This window comes from Lepus europaeus, chromosome 4 (genome assembly GCF_033115175.1).
Source record: "Lepus europaeus isolate LE1 chromosome 4, mLepTim1.pri, whole genome shotgun sequence".
In the NCBI taxonomy this organism is placed as follows: domain Eukaryota; kingdom Metazoa; phylum Chordata; class Mammalia; order Lagomorpha; family Leporidae; genus Lepus; species Lepus europaeus.
In genome coordinates this window covers 50,744,640-50,766,401 of record NC_084830.1, presented here as the reverse complement: position 1 = coordinate 50,766,401, position 21,762 = coordinate 50,744,640, and the positions used below count along the sequence as shown (strand labels likewise).

General features: G+C 37.9%; 1 pseudogene; it reads left to right on the top strand.

Annotated features, from left to right (window-relative positions):
* The first annotated feature begins 2,356 nt into the window (after window positions 1–2,356).
* Window positions 2,357–20,468, top strand: LOC133758679 (ubiquitin-like-conjugating enzyme ATG3; annotated as a pseudogene).
* The last annotated feature ends 1,294 nt before the right edge of the window (window positions 20,469–21,762 follow it).

The following is a 21,762-nucleotide window of genomic DNA, read 5'->3' as shown; positions in this document are numbered from 1 at the left end:
CAAGCCATCTTAACATCTTGATTGATTTAAATATAGTCAGTTCTCATTATTTGTAGTTTTTATATTTGCAAATTTACCTATGTGCTACAATTTATTTCTAAACACTCTTGAGTTAATCTTGGGCATGCACCAAGTTGGAGTGCTGTTCCTAGTTGAGGTCTGACAACGCTGCACTCTTTCCATTTCACTTATTGCCTAGTGTTCAAATATCCCTTTCAAAGTCTGTTTAGCATCATGTTGTTTTCATTATGTGATTTTGTTGGTATTTCTCTTTTTAAATTACCTCCAACTATAGTGTTGAAATGCTGCTTAGTGTTTATAAGCACAAGGCTGTGACGTGACTTACAGGGAAAATGAGTACATTAGGTAAACTTCTTGAGGCATGGATTATAGTCCTGCTGGCATTCAGTGTTAATGAATCAACAATATAAATGCTTGCATATTATAAAATATATCTTTAAGTATAAACACATATAAAGTTATATATTGATCAGTTGATGAAAATGTGTGATGAGAGTTTCAGAAGAACCCAAGCATGTGTTTCCTCTAAAAGCAACATATTTTTTTAAAGATTTATTTATTTGAAAGTCAGAGTTACACAGAGAGAGGAAAGGCAGATAAAGAGAGAGAAATAGGTCTTCCATCTGATGGTTCACTCCCCATTGGCTGCAGCAGCTGGAGCTGTGCAGATCCGAAGCCAGGAGCCAAGAGTTTCCTCCAGGTCTCCCATGCAGGTGCAGGGGCCCAAGGACTTGGAACATCTTCTACTGCTTTCCCAGACCACAGCAGAGAGCTGTATTGGGAGTGAAGCAGCCGGGTCTTGAACCAGGACCCATATGGGATACTGGCGCTTCAGGCCAGGGCATTAACCTGCTGCGCCACAGCATTGGCCCCAATAACAATGTCTTAATATTTGCTGATTTAATGTTTTCAGGGAATTTATGGAATATAATAATAGCAAATGATATTTAACTGCACTTTCTTTCTTTCTTCTTCAATCATGGCTTGAAAAACTGTATCTCCAGAGTGTTTTCTCAAGCTCTTCATCTACCTTTCCATCTGCCTCCTCTCTTCTGTCTTCTCCTTTAGCCTCTTTCTGCCACCAGGTTATAGTTTTGAGACAATGCATCTGATCATGCCACCCCTCTGTCTTTTTTTTTTTTTTTTTTTTTTTTTTGGACAGGCAGAGTGGATAGTGAAAGAGAGAGAGACAGAGAGAAAGGTCTTCCTTTTTGCCGTTGGTTCACCCTCCAATGGCCACTGCGGCCGGCGCATTGCGCTGATCCGAAGCCAGGAGCCAGGTGCTTCTCCTGGTCTCCCATGCAGGTGCAGGGCCCAAGCACTTGGGCCATCCTCCACTGCCTTCTCGGGCCATAGCAGAGAGCTGGCCTGGAAGAGGGGCAACCGGGACAGGATCCGGCGCCCCAACTGGGACTAGAACCCGGTGTGCCGGCACCGCAAGGTGGAAGATTAGCCTGTTAAGCCACGGCGCCGGCCGCCACCCCTCTGTCTTAATCCTTCTGTTGTTTTGCCTATGATCAACCAAACTTCACATGATCGAATATAGCCTCTCTGTGCTCTGGCTGGCTTTGTCTCCTAGACTCCTCCTTTGCTCCCTGTGGACTTCTCCCTCTGCCTCAAATACCAGGCTTCTCTAATGTCTCAGCATCTCTACACATTCTCTTTGCTATCTTTGAAGTAACTTTCTGCATTTGTGACTGTACAAACTCTTTATAGAAACAATTTACTTATTTATTTGAAAGTTGGAGTGGCAGAGAGAGTGTGGGATCCCCTCCCCCATACTCCCAAACACAGATCTTCCGTTTCTAGTTCATTCCCCAAATGACCATAACAAGCAGGAGGACCAGGTTGAAACCGGAAGCCAGGAACTCCATACATGGATATCAGGGACCCAAGCACTTGGTCCATCTTCTGCTTCCCAAACACGTTAGCAGGCAGCTGTATGGAAAGCAGAGGAGTTAGGGATCAGACTGGCACACCAATAATGGATATGGGCATTGCAAGAAACAGCTTAACCAACTGTGCCATAACACCAGCTCCTGGAAGTCTCAGAAACAATTCATGTTTCGCACCTTTTGTGAAGGCTTTCCTATTGCTTAGGAAGGAGGTTGCTTCCACATCTGGTATATGACACCTTCTTGCAGAATTTGCAATTGTGGGTGTTCTAGTTTTCTTGCATTTCTGTTTTATGCTATAGTCCAATAAATTTCTCATAGTCAGGGGACAGACCTTTCTTTTTTCTTAAATATGCACTTAGCACCAGAATCAAACACCTGTCATATATTTAACAATGCTATTGAATGAACTGAAAGGACACTGTGAATGATGCTGGGATATGCGTCTGTTCCAAGAAGATGGCCCTCGAATCTGGGTAAGAAAATTCTATTTCTTTTTTTTTTTTTGGACAGGCAGAGTGGATAGTGAGAGAGAGAGAGACAGAGATTAAGGTCTTCCTTTTTGCCATTGGTTCACCCTCCAATGGCCGCTGCGGCCGGCACATCTCGCTGATCTGAAGCCAGGAGCCAGGTGCTTCTCCTGGTCTCCCATGCGGGTACAGGGCCCAAGGACTTGGGCCATCCTCCACTGCCCTCCTGGGCCATAGCAGAGAGCTGGCCTGGAAGAGGGGCAAGCGGGATAGAATCCGGCGCCCCAACTGGGACTAGAACCCGGTGTGCCAGCGCCGCAAGGCGGAGAGGATTAGCCTGTCAAGCCACGGTGCCGGCAGAAAATTCTATTTCTAAGTCATAATTAAATGTAAGTACTATTTGTCATATGTAACATATACTGAGAATTTACCTGATACACTCACAACCATCAATCAGAGTCTCATTATGTAGTTTGATTCTACTAACATCACTTATGCTTTAGAGCATGTTTGTTGAATAGATAGGTGAATGAACAAATGACAAAAAACCCTCAAAAGATTGAAAAAATATTATGTAGCTGTAAGAAAATTGAAATGTGAGCTTAGAATTAAAATATTTTAGTTATAGAACCATGCACTTTACCATCTCTGGGCCTCAGTTTGTTTAACACTAAATGGAATAACGGTGCTAAGATATGAGGGTAGGTGAGAATACAATGATGAAGTCTTTATGAATTTTTTTTTGTGGAGAGCAACATGGTCAAAAAAAACATTGTAAAAGTAATAATAATCATTTAATTCTTAAAGTTTACTTGAAAAGTACATTTCTACTACTGATATGATAAAAATACAGCCTTCTTCATCCTAATATTGTTTCAGTCACTTCATAACTTGGTTCAGAAAAACGATCCCACCAAAAAGACATAGCCTATATTTTGCTTTGCAGAAATCCCGATAAGCAGAACATTTCATAGATGTTTCGCACAATGAAAAATAATTATTCACAGACAGATGCTGGCCATGTGTTTTCTAAGATCAATGGAAAATGCCGGCAAATGGGAAATTGGAGGGAGGGCAGAACAGATATTTCCTGAAGCAACACACCTCCCGGTTGGATCCTTGTGAGGCTGTACAGCAGGGCTGTGGCGCATGCTGGGGCTCTGGGTGTGGCTCTGTGCAGCTGACTGCAGTGTAACTCAATTAGTGACTCCTCAGTGGCTGGGCATCTGATTAGGTTCTCCAGATGGTCATGGGCAACAGAAAGGATACATTTAAAAGGAAATAATGTAGTGGTGGAATGATAAAAAGAGTTGGAAAAGTAGCTAAGCTGCTTGTTTCTTTTTCTCTTATAATAATCTGGGTTTTTTAGATATCGTGATAAAGCAACTGTTCCAGAGAAAAGTGGTTTACATTTAACAGTTCCTGAAAACCTCTAATTTGCTTCCTCTTTGGAAAGAAAGCTCTTCTAGTATAGGCCTGTGTAACCTAAAGAAGACATAAAGGAAATAATTTCATGGATTGCATGAAAATACTAGTTTGCATATGTTAATGGGTATTTTCATATTGATGATAAAAGAGCAAAATGCTAAGATATATTGATATAAATGATGACACGTCAAAAAGGTTATGGAAAATAGAATTAAAAGGTAGGTTTATTTTGGTGCAAAGCTTTTGAAATCTATACATAGTTTCTTCATAATACACATTTTCCACAAACCTTTCAAAGACCTTTCTTATTTAGTGGTATCAAAGCTAGGTCCTGCACTGTGAAGAGGTCAGTCCCCAAATAAATGCTTTTCCTTTAGAAATGATCATCCATCCATTCATTCATTCATTCATCAAATATTAGTTGGTTGCCTACTGTGTTTCAGGTACTATTTAAGTCCTGGAACCAAATAAGATTACCAATCTCATGGAACTTTTATATTGGTCCAGTTACAGTAATAACAGTTCCCTGGGGGCTGGCGCTGTGGTGCAGCAAGTTAATGCCCTGGCCTGAAGTGCCGGTATCCCATATGGGCCCCGGTTTGAGACCCAGAGGCTATATTTCCAATCCAGCTCTCTGCTATGGCCTGGGAAAGCAGTAGAAGATGTCCCAAGTCCTTGGGCCCCTGCACCTGCGTGGGAGACCTGGAAGAAGCTCCTGGCTCCTGGCTCCTGGCTTCAGATCAGCTGAGCTCTGGCCATTGCGGCCAATTGGGGAGTGAACCAGCAGATGGAAGACCTCTCTCTCTGTCTCTACCTCTCTCTGTGTAACTCTGACTTTCAAATAAATAAATAAATGTTTTTTTTTTAAAAAAAAAAAAACAACAGTTCCTTGTATTGAATGGCTCTTCTATGCCAAGATATTTTCTCTTATTCTTTTAGAATTCCTGCAAGGTTGCTGCTATTCTGAAGTCGAGAAAATAAGCAGAGAAAGGTTAAATGATTTTCCCAAAGAAAGGAGCCAAGTGCAAGAACTAATATTTGTCCACAGGTAAGAATTCAAACCTGAACTTTTTCTAATACACCCTACTGACCTACAGTCATCTGGGGTATTTCTTCAGATAGTGTGGGGTTTTTTTGTGTGTGTGTTAGGATGATGACCAGCGCATGTCATGCTACTTTATAAGACCATGACGAGAACTGCAGCTGCTACCACCACTATAACTACATCCTGTCCTTTCATGGCACTGAATATAACCTCCAAAACTTGGTGAGCTAAAAATTGGTTCACTTCCATTCAGCTGTTCCAATGGTTCTCAGATGAGATGGCCCTAACCCATGGTGCCATGTTACATCAATTTCTCTCTATGTGCTTTGTTTATTCTGGGGAATCCTCCTCTACAATCAGAACATGACCTGTTCTTTCTTTGTACTTTCAGTAAATAATTATTAAAGGCTTATCACATAATAAGCACTGTACTGGGTCCTGGAGATAAAATTGTGACTAAGCTGGATATTTCAGTAATTAAAAAAATTAATCAATATGTTTTATACACATGGCTTAACAAGTCAAATGAACATTGCTCATAGTTGAGTATAGTAGCTCCTCACTCACTGCCCCTCGTGACCCCAGACCCATTACAACTGAGAACACTTTTTGACTTTTTTATCTTTGTTTTTTGAGCACTTATACACTTATATTTCTAAATAATGTGTGCATTATTCTTTGTTTTCTTTGTCTTTCTGTCTCTGTTGCTCTGCCTTTCAATTAGATGGAAATAAATAAATAAACATTAAAATGCAAACCATCTCTACTTTGTTTTAAGTAGTATATTGACTTCCTAGATTTAGTTTTAGACCATCTTCTTAATATAGTTGTATTATAATTTTGATTACATCATTATTCATTGTTTATTATTCATTATTGTGTCTATGCAAATGTTATTCACAAATGAGCATTGTCATATGCTTATGCTTCTTTTCTCACTTTTCATTATAACTAAAGTTAATAACTTTTCCATTTGCAATTATTCTTCCCACTCTTTATTAGTTCTCAGCATCATTTTCCTTAACAGTAGGAAAGTCTTAGTCACACTGTTTCTTAGCAGAATCATTTGGAGATTTGTTTGAGTTTCCCAAATAATACCTTGAGATTCTCTTTTGATTTCATACTCAGGATTCCCTTTACAATGGGTGTGGCTACTATTTCCTGGGTTTTATCCATTTCTTCTTCATTTTACTCTCTGGTTTGACACAGCCCATCTTTCAGTAGCTTAGTTTAAAATGACGGTACAGGGTGGGTATTTAGCACAGTGTTAAAATGTAGCTTGGGATTCCATATTGAAGTGCCTGGGTTCAAGTATTAGCTCCATTTCCAATTCCAGGTCCTATTAATGCACATTCTGGACCCCTTGTCACCTATGTGAGATTTAGACTAAGTTATGGTCCCTTTGCTTTGGCCTGGCACACCCTTAGTTATTGGAATCATTTGAGAACCAGCAGATGGAAAATTTCTGTCTGCCTCTGTCTCTTTTCCTCTGCCTGTCAAATAACTTTAAAAGTGATAAGATGGTATAATGATTGCTCTGCTCTAGTCGAGATGAGTGGTCCTTATGTCATCTTCCTGCACTAGCATCTGGAGATGCTCTTTTTCTTCTTCAGTGCTGGATTTTGACTTTTTGGTTTACATCCATATTTTGGTGCATACCTAAAAATGTCTTTATTCTATCCTGATGGTTGATTGCTTGGCTGGGTATATATTACTGTTCAGCAATATTTTGCTTCAGGGAGGTACCTTTCTCTGAAGGGGGAGAGAACTTCCACTTTGATTATGACCTTGTCTAAAAAAGATTGGAGTCTGTGAACTCAAGAGGCTTCCATAGCCTTGGCAACTCATAACAAGAGCCTTGGGTGATTACTGACATCATAAATAAGAGTGTCAATTGTTAAATCAACAACAGGAGTCACTGTGCACTTACTCCCCATGTAGGATCTCTGTCCTTAATGTATTGTACTATGTGAATTAACGGTATAACTAGTACCCAAACAGTACTTTACACTTTTGTATTTCTGTGTGGGTGCAAACTGTTGAAATCTTTACTTAGTATATAATAAATTGATCTTCTGTATATAAAGATAATTGAAAATGAATCTTGATGTGAATGGGATAGGAGAGGGAGTGGGAGATGGGATGGTTGTGGGTGGGAGGGAGGTTACAGGGGGAAAAAGCCACTGTAATCCATAAGCTGTACTTTGGAAATTTATATTTATTAAATAAAAAAGAAATATTTTGCTTCAGAATTTTAAACAAATATTTATTTGAAAGGCAGAAAAGGGTGGGGAGAGAAAGATAGGGACAGAGAAATAAGTATCTTCCATCCACTGGTTCACTTTCCAAATGGACACAATAGCCAGGTCTGGGCCAGGCTGAAGTCAGGAACCAGTTTCATTCTGAACACTTTTTCTTTGGATAGTGGGCCTCTTACAACAATGTTCAGATTTTTTTTGTCTACCATTCTTTATCTCTTGGACTTTTAACAATAACCACAATGTTTCTCAATCATCTATTGAGTTTTCATTATTTTTGTAATAATAGTACTAATTTCCAAAAATGTTTTAATACAATTTTACAGTATACATTCTTTCATGAGTGAAATACATATTTTCTTATCTCTCAGCATTACTGTGTATCATTATATAGTAATGATAGTATTTATTGTTGCTATTGATATTATTGAATATTTTTCCTTGTATAATTTCTGTTTTCTCTAAGTTGCTGTTTTTTGTTTGGTTGGTTTGGTTTCTAACCTACATATTAAAATTTTCTCTTAGGTGTTTGTTTCTTCTCAGTTGTCTTCTCCTGGTTAAGATTATAGCAGTAAGAAGTTGTTTGGAAACTCTAAGGTTATGGTTAGGCATGACTAGGTCTGACTTTGAGCTTTATTGCTAGATGAAGCTAGCACAGTACATTTATGGGAAATTTCTGTTGTCAATATCTTTAGATCTGTCTGTGAACTGGCGGCAGAGTCAGTTAAAACTTTCATAGACATTGCCTCTCTCTCCTGCCTAGAAGTGAATGTCTGGCTACAGTGCCTCTAGCAATCAAGCGGAGGAACACTATGGTGATTCTCCACATGCATGGACACTTGACTTTCCTCTTTTCAGCAGGGCTCCCATTCTTTCCACTTTGCCAAAGACCTTCCACTCCTTCCAGATCATAAATTTGTAGTCTCCCGATTCAGTTGGTAATGGTGTTGAGAGATTGAGAGGAAAAGGAAAAATCTAACCATTTCTTCAAGGCTTTTTAGCAATCTTTATTAGGATATATAGGTATTTGTTTTTTTTGTTGTTGTTTTGTTTTCTTCTGTCTCTCTTTCCAGGAACAGAAACTGAAAAGTAGAACTCCAGTTGTCACCCATTTTTCCAGTATGGAAGATCTCAACTTACACTCAAAGATGAGGACACTTCTCTGTTACATGAAAAATGTGATATCTGTTCCCTCTCCTCATTCAGGCTTACAAATACGTGATCATGCCCCATCTGCAATACCAGTGGTAAATTGAAGGATCATATATTTACCTGTATCGAGCTGTTCTGTGTCACCAGTATCAGCTTAGTATTTGACTGTTATCTTTCAGTCACTTGCTTCTGGTCTGCACTTTTTTTGACTTCCAAAATTCTATTGCTTAGAAGTCTTCTCTTGGCTTCCCAATCTTCTTGGCTTATGTCTGGTTTTAGAAAAAAACCATCTTTACTATAGTTTTATTAGGAATTGGGTTATATATATTTTTGAATTGCCATCTCAACTCAGAACTGAGCAGTTTTCCACTTACCACTGCTGCTTTACCCCCCAGGTAGTTGATCAATAAAGGTTTTGTTCACTTAAGCTCACTCACATGATCTAGTATAGTCATACTGTCATCAGTGATCCTAGCTAGCTATGTAGAATTGTTACTAGCCTCAAATAAGGAGATATACTATATCGTAAAGTGTCTTGTAATCATGTTGTCAAATTATGATGAAGATAAAGTTTCCCTCTTCTTTTTCTCCCTGTCTAAACTTATGCGTCTGGGTCTAGGGTATTTGCTTTGTATACTTCATCTCTAATCCTGGTTGAAAACTGGAAGAGCTATTAGCATTATTCCCATTTATTTTATTTTTCTCTACATTTTATATTCTCACTGTCTCTCTTGCCAATTTTAAGAAAAAGATTTTTGTTTTGTTTTTAAGGCATAAGCCACACTAGGATCTTGATTTTTCTGCAAGACATGTGACTTTTCCATGTGACAAGGTTGGTGTTTAAACAACTGAGGTTCTACCTACACAAATATCTCATTGCTAAAACACACAAAAAACTAAAACCATGATTTCTTGTGTATACTGGTCTGAAACTTAGAATACAAGGCCTCTCAACAGACTAGGAACAAAGGGAAAATAAGAACTCAAGCCCATGAGCCCCACACTGTAAAATAAACTCACATATGCTCCTGCATAAAGTGATTCTGAGATTCTAGAGCAGTGAAAAAAATGCACACTACTTTCCTCTGCTGCATGGGTTGATTGAAACTGAGGCACCCTGACAGAATTCTGGACTCAGGGCAAATGTGTCTCCATCATTTAGGAAGCTTCCCTCCCATGATGTGGCTGCATTAGCATTCATTTCTTAGGTTCCCAGGTGAACAGTGTCAGTGTAATTACATTTTGTGTAATCTTGGCAAAACGGAAAGAGCAATATACTCAATTCAAATGCAATGGGAACATGTTATGCTTTGTGATAGGACGGATCTTTATTCCTCTTCAGAGGTGCTTTCATCCCCTGCATCAGAAAAGTGAGGTGAGATTTCAGCAGAGTACATCTGCTACTCTGAGAGGTATTTGAGAAGGGGGTCATATTCTTGCTGTAATGAGTCCCTCTTCAAACCCCAAGAGATAGTACCTGGAAGCATCCTTCTTAAACCACTCCTTTTTAGGAGTTTTTACCCTGCTCCAGTTGTGAGGTGGATATTATTGCATGGCTCCTGTAAGATCAAATGAAAGTTCAAACCAACCCAAGCAGGTTGCCTCTGCCCTTTAATATGTAAAAAGCAAAATCCAACAAAACAGGTGCCTCTGTTAATTGCTACTCTCATGGAGGTGAGCCCAGGGCAAGAAAATGAGCAAGCTTTAAAATTGTAGTCAGAGAGAGAAGACCTTGAGCGACAAGGTTAGCCAAGAAAGATAATAAAAAAAACCCTCATCTAGTTAAAAACCTCACCAGTTGAATGGGATGACAGATGAATGATAGATGCAGGTGGGAAAATGGGATTCCCTTCAAAGAAAAGAGTGTGATGTGCAAGGCAATGAAGAAACTCGAGGTCCTGGTGCATGGTGCGGGGAGCAGATAATGCCTGTCTTGTGTGTTCATTGTATTGTCAGAAACTGCTGAAATAAATCCTCTGGGGAGCTGCTATAAAAGAAAGCAAAAGCAAGAGCACTGTCTCATTTTGGTACAAATACAGAAGAATTGTAATTGTCATTGTGCTACTCCTTAAGGTCAAGTTATATGAAAGGAAGAACAAAATAAGTAAAGAACTGTGAAGATCATGAACTTTTAAGCTAGGCATGTTAAACCCCTACTCCACTGTTAACTAGTTATGGGACTACTTTTTGCTTCACTTATACTTGGGTTTTAAATCTATAAAATTGGAATAATAATAATCCTGTTTCTATTCTATTCTAAAAGGTAGCGATACTGGGTTAAAGCAACTAGAACAGTGCCAGGAACTGCATTGGTGTTTTAGGAATTGTAGATATTATTTGGATGCTAAAAATAACAAAAATGTATAAAATCTTGAATGCCATCTTGAAAATCGTCTTATTTTGCAAAGTCCCATATCCTGGGCAACCTGAAGACTAATAGTATTTGTAGGATGGAAGTGTGAGCCTTTGTGAATGGGTGAATTGATGTCATTGATCATACCTGAAAAATAAATAATTGACAACAGATACAGAAACAACATTAACAAAGATGAAAACAGCCCCAACACACAAAATCTAAAACCAATAACAAACAGCAACCCTTTCTGATTTAAACAAACATGTAAGAAATAGAAAGATGTTGGAGCCACTACTCTGGTTCTAGTTTCATTCTTTCGAATGAAATTATTTGCATAGTCTCCCAGTTGAAAATTTGATAGAATGCCTGGCACTCCATATTTGTGAATGAATGAACGAAGGAAATGAGTAAGTGAGCAAACCGATGGACTCCAATAAAGCCTCATGTATCAGATGAATTTTCTTGAATCTTCATTATCACACCGTCATGCCCTTGCTGCTGAACCAATCATTGCCTCTCTCCCCAGGGATGCTCAAGGATCCCCTGTAGTCACAGACACAATGATGTGACACTTGGAGTAGAGTGAAGGAAACTCCCAAATATAGAATTTTAGCTAACTTTCCTTTCATCAGTAAAATACACTCTTCAAATATTTTCAAGGGAAAAGGTCAAACTGTGTCATTAGCATCATTAAATTTTTTTTATTATCCTCCTTCAATCAAATGATTTCTAAATGTGCAACTACGTGATTCACAACCACGAGACTGCCAGACAATTCTCTCCTTTCCAGTCAGAGCTTTGTTCTCCCACACCTTAATGTACAAACTTGACTGTCAGTGAAACTGGCTGGATAAGAAGCTGTCAGGAATTTCTACAAATAATTAAAGCATGAAAATAAATAATAAATGACTAGTGCAGGGAATGTTTCTCTTCTCTTCATAGTACAGTTAGTGAGGAAAGAACACTGGGGACTCATATAGTCCAGGGCACACTGCTGGTTTTCTCATACACATTTACATCACTTCTTCATTTTTATGTGGAAAGATTTATTGTCTTAAAAACACTAACATTTTTATCTCACCAGTCTATCTGTAGAGACACTTTCTTTAAAGGAAGAAAGATATATTTAAATTAATTCAAATTTAGTTTTAGAATTAAAATCTATCCCATTACAATTCTGATTCAGCTCTGGACTATCCTTTCTCCCTTCCCTCTCAGCCTGAGAGATACCTTATTTATCTTTTGTTTTACATGAATTTGTTGTTCACAACAGAGATAAAATAGGTGTAATGGAAAAAGAGACTGGCAGGTAGCATGGGGAGCATTAGCTTAGCTTCCCAAGAGAACTTTGAAGCTCCTCACTTCCATTTGATTTCCATTTCAAGCTAAGAACTCCAAATCAGGGAGCACATGTTGTTTTGGGGTCCTCTCTGGTTGCCAGTTCTGGTATCACTTTGGTGGTATAGAGGAAAGGGAGCAATATAACTTCCAGAGAAATTGAACATCTTCTAAGTTAAAACAGAATCAAAAACAAAAACAACAAAACAAAAAATAGTAATTTATTCAAGAATCTATTTTTGTCTATTTGCATGGTTGTTCTCATTTGAAAACTCTGTTAGGGTTGTGTTCCTATTTCTTTTGTCATAAATATGTTTCTAATGCCTATTAAGTAGGAATATATATATAAATATATATGTATATATGTATTTATTTGCTAGATTTGTAATAATGACTAATTTTCATTGGCATATTTCTTTGTGTTGGGCACAACTGTAAGACCTTTAGCCACCAACCTATTCAATCCTTGTGTTGTTACTATTGTAGATGTGAATACTCTCAGCGAGACATAAGGGGGCAGATAGGGTACAGACATGGCTATATTTTGAAGTTCACTGGCTAGCACATGGCAGAGCTGGGATTCAGCTTAGGAAGACTGGCTCTAGAATCTATGAGGAAATATTTGCTGACTGACTATAATATGTGTCAGTCACTACTACTCTCACATAGTCATTCAGTCTATCTGACACCAGAAAGGTAAAGGTTTCCCTCTACACAGTAAGCCGATCCTCTAGCTCAATTCTGATGCTGTCTCACTGAATATAATGCTGGATTCCACAGGTTGAGGGACCAGTTCCACAAGATTTATTCCAATTTGAATGTTGAACATTGGCTATCAGTGATCCATCCTATGTTCAGTCTTTTCCCCTCTCTTCTTGAAGGCTGGGGAGTGGGTCTTAAAGTCTTAAGCCACTAATCATGTCTTGGATTTTGGAGTGACAAGCCCCCATCTAGACGATATCTAGGGGTCCCCAGCCAGCTCATGGACATACAAAATACACTCGTCACTCAGTACAGTCCAAAGGCTCTAGAAACTATATGTCAAGAAAGAGTGGAAGACTATACATACATATATATATATATATATATATCTCACAATATCACAATATTTATGACATATTTAAATATATAATCATTTGATTTATTCTAAGTATTTCAGCAGAAAGGGAAAGACCTTATAATTTCCATGTTCTCTCAACAGTCTAAATGGTCTTTGCCAACTCATTGTTCAGTTCACTGGAGGGAATATTTGGTTCAAAAGTGATCTAGACTATTTCATATAAGCTATATGGGTATTACATTAATCAAAACCTGAGAATTCTTGCTCGAGTATTAAAGCTAGCTGTGGTCTGTATTATATGCTGGTGGACCCATTAAACTGTAAATACCTTAACGATATAATAGTGAATAAATTAATTAACTTAATTTGTATTTGTTACCACTGTACTCCAAAATTACACTACATAGATAGGGACAAGGGGAATATATATTTTTTGCATCTTTATATCATTGGGATCTATAAAGGTACTATGAGAGTATATTTTCAACTAAAAATTAATGAGTCAGGTTATACCATAAGAGAGAAAAGTTTGGACTCTCATTTTTTGAGGTATCTCTGGAACAATGAGCCTTTTTAGATTTCCTTTGAGGATTTATAGATTTAGATTAGAAGAGGCACAAAAGTAAAAGCCTTGTTCTCAACAAAACATAAGAAGAGGGGCCAGAGCTGTGGTGTAGCGGGTAAAGTTGCCGCCTGCCATGCCAGCATCCCATATGGGCACTGGTTTGAGTCCCGGCTGCTCCACTTCTGATCCAGCTCTCCATTATGGCCTGGGAAAGCAGTGGAAGATGGTGCAACTCCTTGGGCCCCTGCTTCCACAGGGAGAAGCTCCTGGCTCCTGGCTTTGGATCAGCTCAGCTCCAGCCATTGCATCCGCTAGGGAGTGAACCATCGGATGGAAGACCTCTCTCTCTCTCTGTCTGCCTTTGCCTCTGTCTCTCTGTAACTCTGCCTTTCAAACAAATCAAAAAATCTTAAAAAAATAAAAACCTTAAGGAAAGGTAGAGGAAGGTTAAAAAAAAGAAACAGATGTAGTAAGAAGAGTATCAAGAATGCTTAGTTTTCTCTAAGCATATCTTTATATTTTAATTTTTTTTGATTACCAATTATGACTGGGCCCTTTCCAAATATTCTAGCCATACCAGTTTATATTCCTATCAATAGTGTACAAAGGATTTCTTTTCACAATATCATTGATGACACATTATCTTTCTACTTTTTGGCGATAGTCATTCTATAGCTGAGAGATTATATCTCATTGTGGTTTTGATTTTTGTTTCCTTGAAGATTATTGATATGAAGTACATTTGGCTAACTGTCGGCCATTTGTATGCATTATTTGGAAAAAATGTGTATTCAGACCTTCTGCCTCTTGTCTTTCACTTTTTTACTATAATAAAAAGTGAGTTATGCACCATTGTTATACTATTAGATATTCTGAATTTGACTATTTACTTACTTTTAACAGTAAGGTTTATGTTTCCATGTATCACTACAATACTGATTTGTGTCCTTCCATTTCAGTTTGAGAAAATTCCTCTAACATTTCTTGTAAGGCAGGTTTAGTGGCTATTGGCTCTTTTAACTTCTGTTCACAAAGTCCTCATCTACTCTCCTAACTGAAAAATAAAGTTTCTAGGTCAATTATTTTTGATTACCACCTTTGTTTTTGGTCATTTTGAATATATGTATAATATCCTGCTCTCTTTTGCCCTGTAAGCTTACTGTTGAAAAGCCCACTGATAGTCTAATATAAGTTCCCTTGTACATAATGAGTCTCTTATCTCTTGCAGCTTTAAAATTTTTTTTCTTTGATGTTTGACGCTTTGGCTCCTACATGCCAAAGTTAAGACTTTTTTGCATGGATACTGTATGGGGGTCTTTGAGCCTTATGTACCTTGATAGCTGTAGCTTTCCAAACATTTAGTAAGTTTTTAGCCATTATTGCTTTAAATAAGCTTTGCGACTGACTTTATTTCCTCCTCCTGGGAATTCCATAATTCTTAAATTATGTCTCAACAGTCTCATAATGTTTATTCATTATTTTTCTTCTTCTCTAAAAGCATAATTTCAAATTACCTATCTTGATCAGATCTACTGTTGAAGTTCTCTGTTAATTGTAGTCATTGTGTGTGTATATATATATGTGTGTGTGTATGTGTGTGTGTGTGTTCTAATGATTTCTATTTGTCTTATTGTTTTGTTTATGCATTGTTTTCTTGGTTCCATTAATTTGTCTATCTGTGTCTTATACTTTGCAGAGCTCGTTTAAAACAATAATTAGAATTATTTCCAGGTAAGTAAATAGCCAAATTCAGAATCCTCTAATAGTAAATGATGGTATATAACTCATTTTTAACTCTAACATAAAAGTGAAAAGATAAGGCTATTAAGAATAACTATAGCTATAATAATTTGTTAATTAATAAACAGTATAAAAAAGAAGACAATTTTGACATAAAAACCTGAAATGGTTGGGTAGTAAAACTCATAAATCATACATAGATCTACATTGTGGGGGCTGTGCAGTTACTAGAAAATTAATGTGTTGTGCTATGTGTGTCATGTTTCCTGGTTTTTCATGTTCTATGTAAACTTTCATGACTGTCTTCACACTTGAGAGAGGAATCACCTTCTCCAGTCTTTATTGACTGGCTCTAGAAAACAAACACCTTCAAGTTAGCAAAGCCAGGGATTTTGAGGTTCTCTAAAACCTTTTCTATGAACTTATCCACTCCGACTTTCTTGTTCCCTCTTGGAGGTGGGGGAAGGGGAGAAGTTCTAAAGTTCCTATGCCTTCTATTTATTTCACAAAGTCTTTTGAGGGCCTCCCTGTGGTGATACCCTGAAATGCCCTAGTTTGTCTGCTTTCCATTCCTGCAGAGTCAAGCTAGCTGGCTGTTTGTGCTCACCAGCTGTTAGCAAAGGCTTGCACTTGCTGTCCAAGGGCTACAAAATGAAGCCAGCCACAGGGGAACTGGGCAGTGCATGGAGTGCTAAGGGTGCCTGTGGGCCTATGAGGGGAGGGAACTGAAGGCGAAGGCTTCCTGGTGGAGTTAATGATGCAGTTAATTGGATATGTGGTCCTTTGTTGACTTTTGAGCCCTGGATGCTGTGAGTCCTGTCTCTTTTCCCTCTCCCTGTCTTCTCATCTACTCAGCCATGTTAATCCACTCAGTATTCTGAGAAGGTTGAGAGATGGGCTTTCTGGGCAGTGTCTTGTCTTGCTGGAGAAGCCAGGATCATTATATTTTACAATTGTGAGTTGAGTGGTTCTGCCTTGGAAGTGGGTCATGTGGCCCTGGGGAAGGAATGATGTGTGATATTGTTCTTCCTCTCTTCAATGCCTCTCTTCTCAGATTTTATTTTTAATGGCATTATGGAACTTCTCTGCTGTTAGACTTCTGGACTCCCACAAAGTTATTCCCATCCATGAGAAGTTGAAAAAACTGGTGCACTGTGGAGAAACGGTGAGAGAAATGTCTATTCTGCAGTATTTCTGTTGTCATTTCTAAGAAGATGATGCATTTCTACAAGTTACTATGCAATGAGAAGAGCCTCATTGTCAACAGAAGATATTTTATTTTGTCCCATAGACTCGGCATTTGACTACACACTGACTGGGCACTTGACTACATGATTTGCTTTTTCCCATAGAACATGAGTAGAATTAAAGCAGCCAATGCTGGAGAAAAGAACCATGTTGTGGAATGTACATACCTTTGTCTGCCAAGAGGTCATAATAGAGGTCATTTTTTATACTCTGATGTTTGTCTGATAACAGATGGAATAAGGACAGCAGAGGAAAGAATGATTCTTTTTGAGAGCTCTGGACTTCTCCATTTATTTTATAAACAGCTTGTCATGCTACAGAAAATTTTTTTTTGAAAATTTTTGAATTGCATCTATTTGTCAAATTGAGGAGAATTGACATTTTCCCAGCATTGAGTTTTTCAGTCTGCTAAAATATGAGTTTTTCCTTAATTGCAACAATGTTGTATAATTTTTCCCCTTACATTTTTGGTAGATTCACTTGCTTGTAGTTTTAGTACTTTTTAAATAATTTTAAAAATCTCATGTATAGCTGGTAATGGATAATATATAGAAATGTTTTTAATAGTTTAAATACTAAGCTGTATCCAAGAATTTTGTTAAGATTACCATCTTGTTTTAATACTTTTTTCTGTAAAATATTTTATATGTGTACAATGCACTTCTCTCTCTTTGCTCCACAAACAGAATGTAGAATGGTCTAATTTATGCTAGGTAGTCAGTGCTCAATATTAACGGAATCAGATTTTGAACCAGTGCTTCTAACGACAACTGGAGATCTTTTTCAAAACAGCCACCCCTGTGCCTTGACTGCTTCCACTGGTTTGCACTTAGGTCTGAGCACATCTATTCTGAAAAACTGCTAAATGATTTTCAACAGCAATGCAATGATGTGAAATATAAATCAATTTGCTGTCAAATTCAAGCCCCAAATTTATTTCACTCTCAACTGTCTGAGTAACTGAGATACAAACATTCATTATTTTGGACATATTTGCTTGAACTTCCTTTTACCTTTGATTTTAAAAAGTACATATAAAACCCAGCCAATAGAAATTTAAATACTAGATTTGTTTGCAAGAATAAAAAGGAATTTAAAGATGAGATTCTTCAAATCTTTTAAAAGGACTGTGGCAGAGCAAGCTAAGAAATGGAGGTCTGTAGAAAAGGTGGCTGAATGTTTTCTCTTTTGGCTGAAATCTCTGCAAACAACAAGCTACAATGAGTAAATCATTTTTAAATGGATGAGACTAGGAATCCAGATGTTTGGAAGCAAGATACTAGCTGGTAATGTGCTGTAGCCCATCATCCAGACCCTTCCTGAGGGAAATGATAGCAAAGCCAGACTCTCTGCTTTCTAAATATCCTCTAGAAACCAATCTTGTTGTCACCAACATCACAACTTTGTTTCAGCTGGCAATTTACCAACATCTGCTTGGCAAGGATTTTTTTCCCTTGACTCTCAGTTATATATTTCCCCATTTTGAAGCTCTGAACCCAACACAAAGCCAGAAAAATGTATTGGAATCACAACTGCTATACTCCAATGCACTTGTAGGAAAATCTCCAATCTTGCTATTTAAGGTATTACTTTTACCTTCAAAATCTTGGCAATATAAATTATCAGTGTTTACATCACTGTTCACAGCAATCCAAAGGAGTGAAAACATACATGTGTATGCAGCTACCCAGGTAGTCCTTTGCAGTTATTTGCTGTTTTGCAAAGAAATTGAGTCAAATGCAGCAGTTTTAAATTATAGAATATCAAAAACATTCACTTTACCAGCATTTCAACCCCTAGACCTCAGAAATGTTAAAAAGGAAATTAAATGGATGATAGATGCAGTTTATTAAACATGCAAGATTATCATTACTTTGGGCTGGAACATGACCAAGCACACCTTATCAGTTCTTTGACCACTTTTATGATTGTCAGACTTATCCAATCATTTGTTGAGTGCAAATGTTGTATTTGTTAGAAAGGAGACAGAGAATTTCTTTGGCTGCTGATAGTCAAAGTTGGATAGATAAATCACTTCAGCTTTGCACAAGCCAGCTGAGAGATAATTAAGTCATTTGAATGTGAGGCTTCTTGGCTTCCTCTACCCATATTTTCCTCTTGTCTCTTCTTGGAAGCAAAAACCGTGGATCTCATCCCATGTCCTTCCCATGACTCTTCTTAACATTCCTTCCCCCAACCCCCGAGGTAATAACATATTATCTTCTCTTACTGAGCAAAAACTATTGAGAAAAATCACTAGTAATGATTCATAAAAGAAGACTTAGATTCCTATAGAGCCCTTTAAATATGTCTTTCTTAACTACATATTCTTTCAAAATGATCTATTTGTGTACTGCATACTTTTAGGCTCTGAATTCCTTCAAGATAGAGATGTGTTTTATTCTTTGCACCCTAGCTCCTAATATAATAGCTCATGAAGAAAGGCTCTATGAACAAAGCTGAATAGAAGATCATCTAGTACAATTCCTTTGTGATTTGTGCAGGTTTCTAAGATAGTGGCAAAGTCCGCCTTGTTTGCTGAAAAAGTTTTTAAAGCCAGCTTTTATTTTTCTAAACTACCGGCTATTTGCTCACTCTGTGCTGTGTTGGCTCAGTCAGAGAGGAATGCGTTAAATATATGAGGCCACTTGGAGACATCATAAGAAATGTTGGGCGATGGGACTAGCAGTTGTTGGCTGATGATCCTTGGCACTCCACATTTTGTTCTCGTGGTTCCAGATGGTAGCATGATTTCACATGCCCATGGCCTGGCTAAATGCTTTCGTCTAAATTCAATATTAAGAAGGTAAGATGATGTAATGTGGGTGGAGCAAATAATTTGGGACCTAAAGGATAAATCTGTGCTCCTTTAATTGAGGAAATGCACTCATATCTTGCTATATACAAAGGCTAAATGCAGAGCAATTTTATATTTCTATATCTTCAAATCTAAAATCTTGAAAAAATTAAACTGTAATGCAATTTGGTGGTAGTGGGGACATCTGATTCTGCTGCTCCTGTCCTGCCTGCCCTCTCCATGCCATTGTGGGGCTGGCCACTACTCTGGCTCCAGGCTGCAGCACATGATTAACACAGTGAAGGGAAAAGCACTAGAAGTAGCTGAGTGCCTGACCCTGGTCCTAAGAAATCAAAGTTTAAGAAAACAGGTGTTATAACACCAGAAGAGTATGTGGCAGCTGGAGATCATTTAGTGCAGCACTATCCAATATGGCAATGAACTACAGGGGAAGAATTGAAAGTGAGGGCATACCTATGAACAGGCACAATTTTTGGTAACCAAAAATGTGCCATTTTACAAACGGTGCAGAGTATTCAGATGAATGAGTTGGAAGCTATCAATGAAGAAGATGATGTTATGGAGGAAGGGTAGACACATATCACAACACAGGTAATACAGGGATAATTGAATCAAGGAAATTAAACTGGAAAGTGAGGACAGTATAAAACTCTAAGATTTCTCAACACTATGTGAAGAGGAAGAAGAGGAAGATGAAGGGAAAGCTGCTGATATGGAAGAGTATGAAGAGAGCGGATTGCTGGAAGTGGACAAGCCTACCCTATGCACAAGGAACCTAGTAGGAGCTTATAAAGCTAAAGCTGATGCTGGAGGTGAAGATTCCATTCTGTAAACCAGAATTTATGACATTTACATCACTTAATGATAAACATTACAAGAAACCACGGCTATAGGCTGTTTGTCATAGGCTTTAACGGTTTTGAACACATGTATGAAGATATTAGTCAAGATCATGATAAGAAAAGAGTGACTACTGTAAGTCAACCACATCTCCCACAATCTTCTGTGTCTTCAGTTCATCCAAGCAAGAATGAAGTGATGAAGAAAATTATTGAGACTGTTGCAGAAGGTTGAGGATATATGTAGGTATGTTCATATGTATCCTTACCTGTGTGTGTAATTGGTGGCAAAATGGGTTGCATGACTTTTTCACTGTTTGGGGAAATTTAGTCTAATTCTGATGATATTGTATACATCTATAGCTTGTATTAGTTTTTCATAATTGGACATTATAATGGGAGTCTTTATGGAAAATGTTCAAAAAACTGATTTTTTTTCTTTTTTGCTTTATAGAATCTCCCTATTCCTATCTGGCTTCTTCAAACATTTTTTATATAATTAGTTATTTATTCATTTACCTGCTCATCATTTTACAAATGAGATTTAAGCAATTAATAGATGTCAAATATCATGTCCGTTACTGATAATGTAAAATGGAAAAAAATGAAGATACTTCAAAAATTTGTGGAAAAAATGGAATGAAAAGATAACTTTGCATGAGAAAAACTGGAAATCCATGCAAGTTTATTCTGTAAGATGCATTGTCCATGAACTTCTTTATAAAGATCTTTTTAAAAATTTATTTGAAAGGCAGTGTCACAGAGAGAGAGAGAGAGAGAGGAGAGAGAGGTCTTTCATCCACTGGTTATCTCTCTAAATGGCTACAGTGTCCAGGGCTGGGCTAGACCAAAGCCAGGAGCTAGGAGTTTCTCCCGGGTCTCCCATGTGCACTTGGGCCATCTACAACTGCTTTCCCAGGTGATATGCAAGGAGTTGGATTGGGAGTGAAGCAGCCAGCAGCCTAGCCAGCATCGATATCAGATACCAGAGCTGCAAGCAGCACATTAATCCTCTATGGCACAGTGTCAACCACTTCATTGAACTTCTTGAAGACTCACATACAAAATCTTCAGCAGACCAAATCTAATGAGGTGAGACACACCAGTCAAAAATTATTAAAGTGCTGTTAATTTAATAATAACTACAATGAGGTTTGTAAACAGCTCTTGCCAGAGGTATGGGAGCTATCAGAAAACACTAGAAGAGTATCCTAAAGTCTTAGTCATGTTAACAGATGGTGGGGAGTTGACAAAAAGTTGGGCAAAAGGAAGAGTATCAGTTTTAGGGTAAGTCCAAATAAGTATGTTTGATGCTTACAATGCCAAGAACAATTTGAGTTGAAAAGGCAAGCAGAGTGCATCATACAGAAACCTAAAAGCATCCCTAATGCATTTAGCTTTTTATCCTAAATTATCATGCTGGAAACAGAGTGCAGTCAATAAAAGTGGTTTAAGACTGGAGGCTTTGAGATCTACAGAAACAATAAAAATAAAAAAAGAATATAGGAGTGGTATGGGTGAGGGAATAT